Raw genomic sequence first — 13,840 nt, 5'->3', positions numbered from 1 at the left:
CTTCTGATGACATCTCCTTATTTCCCTCTTCCTTCTCTTTCTGTTAAAGCGGGGTGGGGGGGTTTGGTAGATGCACAGGTGGAGTGGGATGAGGAGGGAGCGTGGGATCTGGTGTCTTTATCCGGACCCGGGGGCAAGTTTGTGCCCCAAATTTTGTAGTTGGTGACATCTCTACACAGGTGATAGGCCCTTTTTCCTCACTGTAGATTTTAGTTAATCCAGATTACTGCCATCACTGCCACCTATAGGGGGGGGATTCCAGGCCTACCTTCAAGTCCATGCGTGTCCGACTCTGCAAATGAGCCGCCAGCTCGGTTCTCCAACCACCATTCAGCTCGAACTGCAGCCCTTTTCAATCCGCATAGAGCCAAGGTGAGGTCTCGGTCCCAACCCTCCCTCTTTCTGCCTAGACTCACTAGGGCAAAACTACCTTGCCTCTAGTTGCCGGCTATGGTTCTTAATTCAGACCTCGCCTGTCGCCTCAATCTCAGCTCACGAGCCAAGCGCTGCCTCCTCCGCCCACTCCGCTTCACTCCCCGCGCAGAGCTCAAACGCAGAGCCAGGCTGGGAAGTCTCTCTCCTGTCATCCTCCTTGCATCCCAGTATTGAGCCCTTGCTACAAAATAGTACAATACACACACAAACAGAGGAGTCCTAGGACATCAGTTTGAAATGTTTCCTATTTTGTTTATTTATCTTTTTTGTTGAGTGCATGGGCTTCTTGATGCATTACACCGCAGATGCGTCTGACAACCTTTTTTAAAAAAAGTATATTTTTATTGGTATTGTTTTGTTTATAACATAACAACATCGCACATATGATGTTCAATCACTTTGCACACATCTCAGTCCATTTGTTGTAAATGTACACTCATCAATTATCATGGTAAATCATTTATTGTTCTATCTACTACATATTACAGTGAGCTCCATTTCCTTCTCATTCATCAGGATGTCTTTTATTCTTCCCCAGTTGTAGCTTGTGTAGGCGTATCTAGTGAGTCCAGCCCATAGTGTCGCATCCAGCTGCCCCATACCTTACGTAACTTTCCGGGGCATCCTCTACTCTTGTATGTTACCCGATCTGCTGCCATATATTGGTCCATTTCGTCCATCCACTCATGTAATGTCAGCGCAGGCTGTGATCCCCAATGTCTTGCTATCTCTCTTTTTGCAACCACTACACCTATTGCTATAAAAAGTAGTTGTGGTCTTGGAACATTCACCTCGCTGTTTATGCATCAGGATTCAAAAGGGGGTGGTGATGGACAGAGTATCTGAATTAAGCAGAACACTCCTACCCAGTCAACAGATCAGGGCTTGATCCATCACCGTTTTTTAGCTCACTGCACCATCCCAGTTCAGAACCTGGCTACATGCAAATTAGTCTGACCCTGGCCCAGTGCATCATGGGAACAGGGCAGACCAAACTACCAAGCCAATTCTTTACTGGAAAGGAAACAAGCTTCCGGGGACCGGTTTCTGGCATTACAGCCGTCCTCGGCCCGGCTTGCTTGAATCCTGATGGTGCAGTGAGCAAGGGACTCACATCTGAGCATACCCTTCCACACTTGTGGTGGCCAAAACGATTCAAAAGGGGTGGTGATGGACAGAGTATCTGAATTAAGCAGAACACTCCTACCCAGTCAAAAGATCAGGGCTTGATCCATCACCGTTTTTTAGCTCACTGCACCATCCCAGTTCAGAACCTGGCTACATGCAAATTAGTCTGACCCTGGCCCAGTGCATCATGGGAACAGGGCAGACCAAACTACCAAGCCAATTCTTTACTGGAAAGGAAACAAGCTTCCGGGGACCGGTTTCTGGCATTACAGCCGTCTTCGGCCTGGCTTGCTTAAATCCTGATGGTGCAGTGAGCAAGGGACTCACATCTGAGCATACCCTTCCACACTTGTGGTGGCCAAAACGATTCAAAAGGGGGTGGTGATGGACAGAGTATCTGAATTAAGCAGAACACTCCTACCCAGTCAAAAGATCAGGGCTTGATCCATCACCGTTTTTTAGCTCACTGCACCATCCCAGTTCAGAACCTGGCTACATGCAAATTAGTCTGACCCTGGCCCAGTGCATCATGGGAACAGGGCAGACCAAACTACCAAGCCAATTCTTTACTGGAAAGGAAACAAGCTTCCGGGGACCGGTTTCTGGCATTACAGCCGTCTTCGGCCCGGCTTGCTTGAATCCTGATGGTGCAGTGAGCAAGGGACTCACATCTGAGCATACCCTTCCACACTTGTGGTGGCCAAAACGATTCAAAAGGGGGTGGTGATGGACAGAGTATCTGAATTAAGCAGAACACTCTTACCCAGTCAAAAGATCAGGGCTTGATCCATCACCGTTTTTTAGCTCACTGCACCATCCCAGTTCAGAACCTGGCTACATGCAAATTAGTCTGACCCTGGCCCAGTGCATCATGGGAACAGGGCAGACTAAACTACCAAGCCAATTCTTTACTGGAAAGGAAACAAGCTTCCGGGGACCGGTTTCTGGCATTACAGCCGTCTTCGGCCCGGCTTGCTTGAATCCTGATGGTGCAGTGAGCAAGGGACTCACATCTGAGCATACCCTTCCACACTTGTGGTGACCAAAACGATTCAAAAGGGGGTGGTGATGGACAGAGTATCTGAATTAAGCAGAACACTCCTACCCAGTCAAAAGATCAGGGCTTGATCCATCACCGTTTTTTAGCTCACTGCACCATCCCAGTTCAGAACCTGGCTACATGCAAATTAGTCTGACCCTGGCCCAGTGCATCATGGGAACAGGGCAGACCAAACTACCAAGCCAATTCTTTACTGGAAAGGAAACAAGCTTCCGGGGACCGGTTTCTGGCATTACAGCCGTCTTCGGCCCGGCTTGCTTGAATCCTGATGGTGCAGTGAGCAAGGGACTCACATCTGAGCATACCCTTCCACACTTGTGGTGGCCAAAACGATTCAAAAGGGGGTGGTGATGGACAGAGTATCTGAATTAAGCAGAACACTCCTACCCAGTCAAAAGATCAGGGCTTGATCCATCACCGTTTTTTAGCTCACTGCACCATCCCAGTTCAGAACCTGGCTACATGCAAATTAGTCTGACCCTGGCCCAGTGCATCATGGGAACAGGGCAGACCAAACTACCAAGCCAATTCTTTACTGGAAAGGAAACAAGCTTCCGGGGACCGGTTTCTGGCATTACAGCCGTCTTCGGCCCGGCTTGCTTGAATCCTGATGGTGCAGTGAGCAAGGGACTCACATCTGAGCATACCCTTCCACACTTGTGGTGGCCAAAACGATTCAAAAGGGGGTGGTGATGGACAGAGTATCTGAATTAAGCAGAACACTCCTACCCAGTCAAAAGATCAGGGCTTGATCCATCACCGTTTTTTAGCTCACTGCACCATCCCAGTTCAGAACCTGGCTACATGCAAATTAGTCTGACCCTGGCCCAGTGCATCATGGGAACAGGGCAGACCAAACTACCAAGCCAATTCTTTACTGGAAAGGAAACAAGCTTCCGGGGACCGGTTTCTGGCATTACAGCCGTCTTCGGCCCGGCTTGCTTGAATCCTGATGGTGCAGTGAGCAAGGGACTCACATCTGAGCATACCCTTCCACACTTGTGGTGGCCAAAACGATTCAAAAGGGGGTGGTGATGGACAGAGTATCTGAATTAAGCAGAACACTCCTACCCAGTCAAAAGATCAGGGCTTGATCCATCACCGTTTTTTAGCTCACTGCACCATCCCAGTTCAGAACCTGGCTACATGCAAATTAGTCTGACCCTGGCCCAGTGCATCATGGGAACAGGGCAGACCAAACTACCAAGCCAATTCTTTACTGGAAAGGAAACAAGCTTCCGGGGACCGGTTTCTGGCATTACAGCCGTCTTCGGCCCGGCTTGCTTGAATCCTGATGGTGCAGTGAGCAAGGGACTCACATCTGAGCATACCCTTCCACACTTGTGGTGGCCAAAACGATTCAAAAGGGGGTGGTGATGGACAGAGTATCTGAATTAAGCAGAACACTCCTACCCAGTCAAAAGATCAGGGCTTGATCCATCACCGTTTTTTAGCTCACTGCACCATCCCAGTTCAGAACCTGGCTACATGCAAATTAGTCTGACCCTGGCCCAGTGCATCATGGGAACAGGACAGACCAAACTACCAAGCCAATCCTTTTCTGAATCATTTTGTCCACCATAAGCGTGGAAGGGTATACTCAGACATGAGTCCCTTGCTCACTGCTCCATCAGGATTCAAGCAAGCCGGGCCGACGACGCCTGAAATGGCAGAAACCGGTCCCCGGAAGCTTGTCTCCTTTCTGGTGAAGAATTGGCTTGGTAGTTTGGTCTGCCCTGTTCCCATGATGCACTGGGCCAGGGACAGACTAATTTGCATATAGCCAGGTTCTGAGCTGGGATGGGGCAGTGAGCTAAATAACGGTGATGGATCAAGCCCTGATCTTTGGACTGGGTAAGAGTGGTCTGCTTAATTCAGACACTCTGTTCATCACCACCCCCTTTTCTGAATCATTTTGTCCACCACAAGCGTGGAAGGGTATACTCAGACATGAGTCCCTTGCTCACTGCTCCATCAGGATTCAAGCAAGCCGGGCCGACGACGCCTGAAATGGCAGAAACCGGTCCCCGGAAGCTTGTCTCCTTTCTGGTGAAGAATTGGCTTGGTAGTTTGGTCTGCCCTGTTCCCATGATGCACTGGGCCAGGGACAGACTAATTTGCATATAGCCAGGTTCTGAGCTGGGATGGGGCAGTGAGCTAAATAACGGTGATGGATCAAGCCCTGATCTTTGGACTGGGTAAGAGTGGTCTGCTTAATTCAGACACTCTGTTCATCACCACCCCTTTTCTGAATCATTTTGCCCACCATAAGCGTGGAAGGGTATACTCAGACATGAGTCCCTTGCTCACTGCTCCATCAGGATTCAAGCAAGCCGGGCCGACGACGCCTGAAATGGCAGAAACCGGTCCCCGGAAGCTTGTCTCCTTTCTGGTGAAGAATTGGCTTGGTAGTTTGGTCTGCCCTGTTCCCATGATGCACTGGGCCAGGGACAGACTAATTTGCATATAGCCAGGTTCTGAGCTGGGATGGGGCAGTGAGCTAAATAACGGTGATGGATCAAGCCCTGATCTTTGGACTGGGTAAGAGTGGTCTGCTTAATTCAGACACTCTGTTCATCACCACCCCCTTTTCTGAATCATTTTGTCCACCATAAGCGTGGAAGGGTATACTCAGACATGAGTCCCTTGCTCACTGCTCCATCAGGATTCAAGCAAGCCGGGCCGACGACGCCTGAAATGGCAGAAACCGGTCCCCGGAAGCTTGTCTCCTTTCTGGTGAAGAATTGGCTTGGTAGTTTGGTCTGCCCTGTTCCCATGATGCACTGGGCCAGGGACAGACTAATTTGCATATAGCCAGGTTCTGAGCTGGGATGGGGCAGTGAGCTAAATAACGGTGATGGATCAAGCCCTGATCTTTGGACTGGGTAAGAGTGGTCTGCTTAATTCAGACACTCTGTTCATCACCACCCCCTTTTCTGAATCATTTTGTCCACCACAAGCGTGGAAGGGTATACTCAGACATGAGTCCCTTGCTCACTGCTCCATCAGGATTCAAGCAAGCCGGGCCGACGACGCCTGAAATGGCAGAAACCGGTCCCCGGAAGCGTGTCTCCTTTCTGGTGAAGAATTGGCTTGGTAGTTTGGTCTGCCCTGTTCCCATGATGCACTGGGCCAGGGACAGACTAATTTGCATATAGCCAGGTTCTGAGCTGGGATGGGGCAGTGAGCTAAATAACGGTGATGGATCAAGCCCTGATCTTTGGACTGGGTAAGAGTGGTCTGCTTAATTCAGACACTCTGTTCATCACCACCCCCTTTTCTGAATCATTTTGTCCACCATAAGCGTGGAAGAGTATACTCAGACATGAGTCCCTTGCTCACTGCTCCATCAGGATTCAAGCAAGCCGGGCCGACGACGCCTGAAATGGCAGAAACCGGTCCCCGGAAGCTTGTCTCCTTTCTGGTGAAGAATTGGCTTGGTAGTTTGGTCTGCCCTGTTCCCATGATGCACTGGGCCAGGGACAGACTAATTTGCATATAGCCAGGTTCTGAGCTGGGATGGGGCAGTGAGCTAAATAACGGTGATGGATCAAGCCCTGATCTTTGGACTGGGTAAGAGTGGTCTGCTTAATTCAGACACTCTGTTCATCACCACCCCCTTTTTGAATCATTTTGTCCACCATAAGCGTGGAAGGGTATACTCAGACATGAGTCCCTTGCTCACTGCTCCATCAGGATTCAAGCAAGCCGGGCCGACGACGCCTGAAATGGCAGAAACCAGTCCCCGGAAGCTTGTCTCCTTTCTGGTGAAGAATTGGCTTGGTAGTTTGGTCTGCCCTGTTCCCATGATGCACTGGGCCAGGGACAGACTAATTTGCATATAGCCAGGTTCTGAGCTGGGATGGGGCAGTGAGCTAAATAACGGTGATGGATCAAGCCCTGATCTTTGGACTGGGTAAGAGTGGTCTGCTTAATTCAGACACTCTGTTCATCACCACCCCCTTTTCTGAATCATTTTGTCCACCATAAGCGTGGAAGGGTATACTCAGACATGAGTCCCTTGCTCACTGCTCCATCAGGATTCAAGCAAGCCGGGCCGACGACGCCTGAAATGGCAGAAACCGGTCCCCGGAAGCTTGTCTCCTTTCTGGTGAAGAATTGGCTTGGTAGTTTGGTCTGCCCTGTTCCCATGATGCACTGGGCCAGGGACAGACTAATTTGCATATAGCCAGGTTCTGAGCTGGGATGGGGCAGTGAGCTAAATAACGGTGATGGATCAAGCCCTGATCTTTGGACTGGGTAAGAGTGGTCTGCTTAATTCAGACACTCTGTTCATCACCACCCCCTTTTCTGAATCATTTTGCCCACCATAAGCGTGGAAGGGTATACTCAGACATGAGTCCCTTGCTCACTGCTCCATCAGGATTCAAGCTAGCCGGGCCGACGACGCCTGAAATGGCAGAAACCGGTCCCCGGAAGCTTGTCTCCTTTCTGGTGAAGAATTGGCTTGGTAGTTTGGTCTGCCCTGTTCCCATGATGCACTGGGCCAGGGACAGACTAATTTGCATATAGCCAGGTTCTGAGCTGGGATGGGGCAGTGAGCTAAATAACGGTGATGGATCAAGCCCTGATCTTTGGACTGGGTAAGAGTGGTCTGCTTAATTCAGACACTCTGTTCATCACCACCCCCTTTTCTGAATCATTTTGTCCACCATAAGCGAGGAAGGGTATACTCAGACATGAGTCCCTTGCTCACTGCTCCATCAGGATTCAAGGAAGCCGGGCCGACGACGCCTGAAATGGCAGAAACCGGTCCCCGGAAGCTTGTCTCCTTTCTGGTGAAGATTTGGCTTGGTAGTTTGGTCTGCCCTGTTCCCATGATGCACTGGGCCAGGGACAGACTAATTTGCATATAGCCAGGTTCTGAGCTGGGATGGGGCAGTGAGCTAAATAACGGTGATGGATCAAGCCCTGATCTTTGGACTGGGTAAGAGTGGTCTGCTTAATTCAGACACTCTGTTCATCACCACCCCCTTTTCTGAATCATTTTGTCCACCATAAGCGTGGAAGGGTATACTCAGACATGAGTCCCTTGCTCACTGCTCCATCAGGATTCAAGCAAGCCGGGCCGACGACGCCTGAAATGGCAGAAACCGGTCCCCGGAAGCTTGTCTCCTTTCTGGTGAAGAATTGGCTTGGTAGTTTGGTCTGCCCTGTTCCCATGATGCACTGGGCCAGGGACAGACTAATTTGCATATAGCCAGGTTCTGAGCTGGGATGGGGCAGTGAGCTAAATAATGGTGATGGATCAAGCCCTGATCTTTGGACTGGGTAAGAGTGGTCTGCTTAATTCAGACAGTCTGTTCATCACCACCCCCTTTTCTGAATCATTTTGTCCACCACAAGCGTGGAAGGGTATACTCAGACATGAGTCCCTTGCTCACTGCTCCATCAGGATTCAAGCAAGCCGGGCCGACGACGCCTGAAATGGCAGAAACCGGTCCCCGGAAGCTTGTCTCCTTTCTGGTGAAGAATTGGCTTGGTAGTTTGGTCTGCCCTGTTCCCATGATGCACTGGGCCAGGGACAGACTAATTTGCATATAGCCAGGTTCTGAGCTGGGATGGGGCAGTGAGCTAAATAACGGTGATGGATCAAGCCCTGATCTTTGGACTGGGTAAGAGTGGTCTGCTTAATTCAGACACTCTGTTCATCACCACCCCCTTTTCTGAATCATTTTGTCCACCATAAGCGTGGAAGGGTATACTCAGACATGAGTCCCTTGCTCACTGCTCCATCAGGATTCAAGCAAGCCGGGCCGACGACGCCTGAAATGGCAGAAACCGGTCCCCGGAAGCTTGTCTCCTTTCTGGTGAAGAATTGGCTTGGTAGTTTGGTCTGCCCTGTTCCCATGATGCACTGGGCCAGGGACAGACTAATTTGCATATAGCCAGGTTCTGAGCTGGGATGGGGCAGTGAGCTAAATAACGGTGATGGATCAAGCCCTGATCTTTGGACTGGGTAAGAGTGGTCTGCTTAATTCAGACACTCTGTTCATCACCACCCCCTTTTCTGAATCATTTTGTCCACCATAAGCGTGGAAGGGTATACTCAGACATGAGTCCCTTGCTCACTGCTCCATCAGGATTCAAGCAAGCCGGGCCGACGACGCCTGAAATGGCAAAAACCGGTCCCCGGAAGCTTGTCTCCTTTCTGGTAAAGAATTGGCTGGTAGTTTGGTCTGCCCTGTTCCCATGATGCACTGGGCCAGGGACAGACTAATTTGCATATAGCCAGGTTCTGAGCTGGGATGGGGCAGTGAGCTAAATAACGGTGATGGATCAAGCCCTGATCTTTGGACTGGGTAAGAGTGGTCTGCTTAATTCAGACACTCTGTTCATCACCACCCCCTTTTCTGAATCATTTTGTCCACCATAAGCGTGGAACGGTATACTCAGACATGAGTCCCTTGCTCACTACTCCATCAGGATTCAAGCAAGCCGGGCCGACGACGCCTGAAATGGCAGAAACCGGTCCCCTGAAGCTTGTCTCCTTTCTGGTGAAGAATTGGCTTGGTAGTTTGGTCTGCCCTGTTCCCATGATGCACTGGGCCAGGGACAGACTAATTTGCATATAGCCAGGTTCTGAGCTGGGATGGGGCAGTGAGCTAAATAACGGTGATTGATCAAGCCCTGATCTTTGGACTGGGTAAGAGTGGTCTGCTTAATTCAGACACTCTGTTCATCACCACCCCCTTTTCTGAATCATTTTGTCCACCATAAGCGTGGAAGGGTATACTCAGACATGAGTCCCTTGCTCACTGCTCCATCAGGATTCAAGCAAGCCGGGCCGACGACGCCTGAAATGGCAGAAACCGGTCCCCGGAAGCTTGTCTCCTTTCTGGTGAAGAATTGGCTTGGTAGTTTGGTCTGCCCTGTTCCCATGATGCACTGGGCCAGGGACAGACTAATTTGCATATAGCCAGGTTCTGAGCTGGGATGGGGCAGTGAGCTAAATAACGGTGATGGATCAAGCCCTGATCTTTGGACTGGGTAAGAGTGGTCTGCTTAATTCAGACACTCTGTTCATCACCACCCCCTTTTCTGAATCATTTTGCCCACCATAAGCGTGGAAGGGTATACTCAGACATGAGTCCCTTGCTCACTGCTCCATCAGGATTCAAGCTAGCCGGGCCGACGACGCCTGAAATGGCAGAAACCGGTCCCCGGAAGCTTGTCTCCTTTCTGGTGAAGAATTGGCTTGGTAGTTTGGTCTGCCCTGTTCCCATGATGCACTGGGCCAGGGACAGACTAATTTGCATATAGCCAGGTTCTGAGCTGGGATGGGGCAGTGAGCTAAATAACGGTGATGGATCAAGCCCTGATCTTTGGACTGGGTAAGAGTGGTCTGCTTAATTCAGACACTCTGTTCATCACCACCCCCTTTTCTGAATCATTTTGTCCACCACAAGCGTGGAAGGGTATACTCAGACATGAGTCCCTTGCTCACTGCTCCATCAGGATTCAAGCAAGCCGGGCCGACGACGCCTGAAATGGCAGAAACCGGTCCCCGGAAGCGTGTCTCCTTTCTGGTGAAGAATTGGCTTGGTAGTTTGGTCTGCCCTGTTCCCATGATGCACTGGGCCAGGGACAGACTAATTTGCATATAGCCAGGTTCTGAGCTGGGATGGGGCAGTGAGCTAAATAACGGTGATGGATCAAGCCCTGATCTTTGGACTGGGTAAGAGTGGTCTGCTTAATTCAGACACTCTGTTCATCACCACCCCCTTTTCTGAATCATTTTGTCCACCATAAGCGTGGAAGAGTATACTCAGACATGAGTCCCTTGCTCACTGCTCCATCAGGATTCAAGCAAGCCGGGCCGACGACGCCTGAAATGGCAGAAACCGGTCCCCGGAAGCTTGTCTCCTTTCTGGTGAAGAATTGGCTTGGTAGTTTGGTCTGCCCTGTTCCCATGATGCACTGGGCCAGGGACAGACTAATTTGCATATAGCCAGGTTCTGAGCTGGGATGGGGCAGTGAGCTAAATACCGGTGATGGATCAAGCCCTGATCTTTGGACTGGGTAAGAGTGGTCTGCTTAATTCAGACACTCTGTTCATCACCACCCCTTTTTCTGAATCATTTTGTCCACCATAAGCGTGGAAGGGTATACTCAGACATGAGTCCCTTGCTCACTGCTCCATCAGGATTCAAGCAAGCCGGGCCGACGACGCCTGAAATGGCAGAAACCGGTCCCCGGAAGCTTGTCTCCTTTCTGGTGAAGAATTGGCTTGGTAGTTTGGTCTGCCCTGTTCCCATGATGCACTGGGCCAGGGACAGACTAATTTGCATATAGCCAGGTTCTGAGCTGGGATGGGGCAGTGAGCTAAATAACGGTGATGGATCAAGCCCTGATCTTTGGACTGGGTAAGAGTGGTCTGCTTAATTCAGACACTCTGTTCATCACCACCCCCTTTTCTGAATCATTTTGTCCACCACAAGCGTGGAAGGGTATACTCAGACATGAGTCCCTTGCTCACTGCTCCATCAGGATTCAAGCAAGCTGGGCCGACGACGCCTGAAATGGCAGAAACCGGTCCCCGGAAGCTTGTCTCCTTTCTGGTGAAGAATTGGCTTGGTAGTTTGGTCTGCCCTGTTCCCATGATGCACTGGGCCAGGGACAGACTAATTTGCATATAGCCAGGTTCTGAGCTGGGATGGGGCAGTGAGCTAAATAACGGTGATGGATCAAGCCCTGATCTTTGGACTGGGTAAGAGTGGTCTGCTTAATTCAGACACTCTGTTCATCACCACCCCCTTTTCTGAATCATTTTGTCCACCATAAGCGTGGAAGGGTATACTCAGACATGAGTCCCTTGCTCACTGCTCCATCAGGATTCAAGCAAGCCGGGCCGACGACGCCTGAAATGGCAAAAACCGGTCCCCGGAAGCTTGTCTCCTTTCTGGTAAAGAATTGGCTGGTAGTTTGGTCTGCCCTGTTCCCATGATGCACTGGGCCAGGGACAGACTAATTTGCATATAGCCAGGTTCTGAGCTGGGATGGGGCAGTGAGCTAAATAACGGTGATGGATCAAGCCCTGATCTTTGGACTGGGTAAGAGTGGTCTGCTTAATTCAGACACTCTGTTCATCACCACCCCCTTTTCTGAATCATTTTGTCCACCATAAGCGTGGAACGGTATACTCAGACATGAGTCCCTTGCTCACTACTCCATCAGGATTCAAGCAAGCCGGGCCGACGACGCCTGAAATGGCAGAAACCGGTCCCCGGAAGCTTGTCTCCTTTCTGGTGAAGAATTGGCTTGGTAGTTTGGTCTGCCCTGTTCCCATGATGCACTGGGCCAGGGACAGACTAATTTGCATATAGCCAGGTTCTGAGCTGGGATGGGGCAGTGAGCTAAATAACGGTGATGGATCAAGCCCTGATCTTTGGACTGGGTAAGAGTGGTCTGCTTAATTCAGACACTCTGTTCATCACCACCCCCTTTTTGAATCATTTTGTCCACCATAAGCGTGGAAGGGTATACTCAGACATGAGTCCCTTGCTCACTGCTCCATCAGGATTCAAGCAAGCCGGGCCGACGACGCCTGAAATGGCAGAAACCGGTCCCCGGAAGCTTGTCTCCTTTCTGGTGAAGAATTGGCTTGGTAGTTTGGTCTGCCCTGTTCCCATGATGCACTGGGCCAGGGACAGACTAATTTGCATATAGCCAGGTTCTGAGCTGGGATGGGGCAGTGAGCTAAATAACGGTGATGGATCAAGCCCTGATCTTTGGACTGGGTAAGAGTGGTCTGCTTAATTCAGACACTCTGTTCATCACCACCCCCTTTTCTGAATCATTTTGTCCACCATAAGCGTGGAAGGGTATACTCAGACATGAGTCCCTTGCTCACTGCTCCATCAGGATTCAAGCAAGCCGGGCCGACGACGCCTGAAATGGCAGAAACCGGTCCCCGGAAGCTTGTCTCCTTTCTGGTGAAGAATTGGCTTGGTAGTTTGGTCTGCCCTGTTCCCATGATGCACTGGGCCAGGGACAGACTAATTTGCATATAGCCAGGTTCTGAGCTGGGATGGGGCAGTGAGCTAAATAACGGTGATGGATCAAGCCCTGATCTTTGGACTGGGTAAGAGTGGTCTGCTTAATTCAGACACTCTGTTCATCATCACCCCCTTTTCTGAATCATTTTGCCCACCATAAGCGTGGAAGGGTATACTCAGACATGAGTCCCTTGCTCACTGCTCCATCAGGATTCAAGCTAGCCGGGCCGACGACGCCTGAAATGGCAGAAACCGGTCCCCGGAAGCTTGTCTCCTTTCTGGTGAAGAATTGGCTTGGTAGTTTGGTCTGCCCTGTTCCCATGATGCACTGGGCCAGGGACAGACTAATTTGCATATAGCCAGGTTCTGAGCTGGGATGGGGCAGTGAGCTAAATAACGGTGATGGATCAAGCCCTGATCTTTGGACTGGGTAAGAGTGGTCTGCTTAATTCAGACACTCTGTTCATCACCACCCCCTTTTCTGAATCATTTTGTCCACCATAAGCGAGGAAGGGTATACTCAGACATGAGTCCCTTGCTCACTGCTCCATCAGGATTCAAGCAAGCCGGGCCGACGACGCCTGAAATGGCAGAAACCGGTCCCCGGAAGCTTGTCTCCTTTCTGGTGAAGAATTGGCTTGGTAGTTTGGTCTGCCCTGTTCCCATGATGCACTGGGCCAGGGACAGACTAATTTGCATATAGCCAGGTTCTGAGCTGGGATGGGGCAGTGAGCTAAATAACGGTGATGGATCAAGCCCTGATCTTTGGACTGGGTAAGAGTGGTCTGCTTAATTCAGACACTCTGTTCATCACCACCCCCTTTTCTGAATCATTTTGTCCACCATAAGCGTGGAAGGGTATACTCAGACATGAGTCCCTTGCTCACTGCTCCATCAGGATTCAAGCAAGCCGGGCCGACGACGCCTGAAATGGCAGAAACCGGTCCCCGGAAGCTTGTCTCCTTTCTGGTGAAGAATTGGCTTGGTAGTTTGGTCTGCCCTGTTCCCATGATGCACTGGGCCAGGGACAGACTAATTTGCATATAGCCAGGTTCTGAGCTGGGATGGGGCAGTGAGCTAAATAATGGTGATGGATCAAGCCCTGATCTTTGGACTGGGTAAGAGTGGTCTGCTTAATTCAGACAGTCTGTTCATCACCACCCCCTTTTCTGAATCATTTTGTCCACCACAAGCGTGG

The sequence above is a fragment of the Lissotriton helveticus genome, chromosome 5_1, assembly GCF_964261635.1.
Source record: "Lissotriton helveticus chromosome 5_1, aLisHel1.1, whole genome shotgun sequence".
NCBI lineage: Eukaryota > Metazoa > Chordata > Amphibia > Caudata > Salamandridae > Lissotriton > Lissotriton helveticus.
This window is presented reverse-complemented; position numbering follows the sequence as displayed.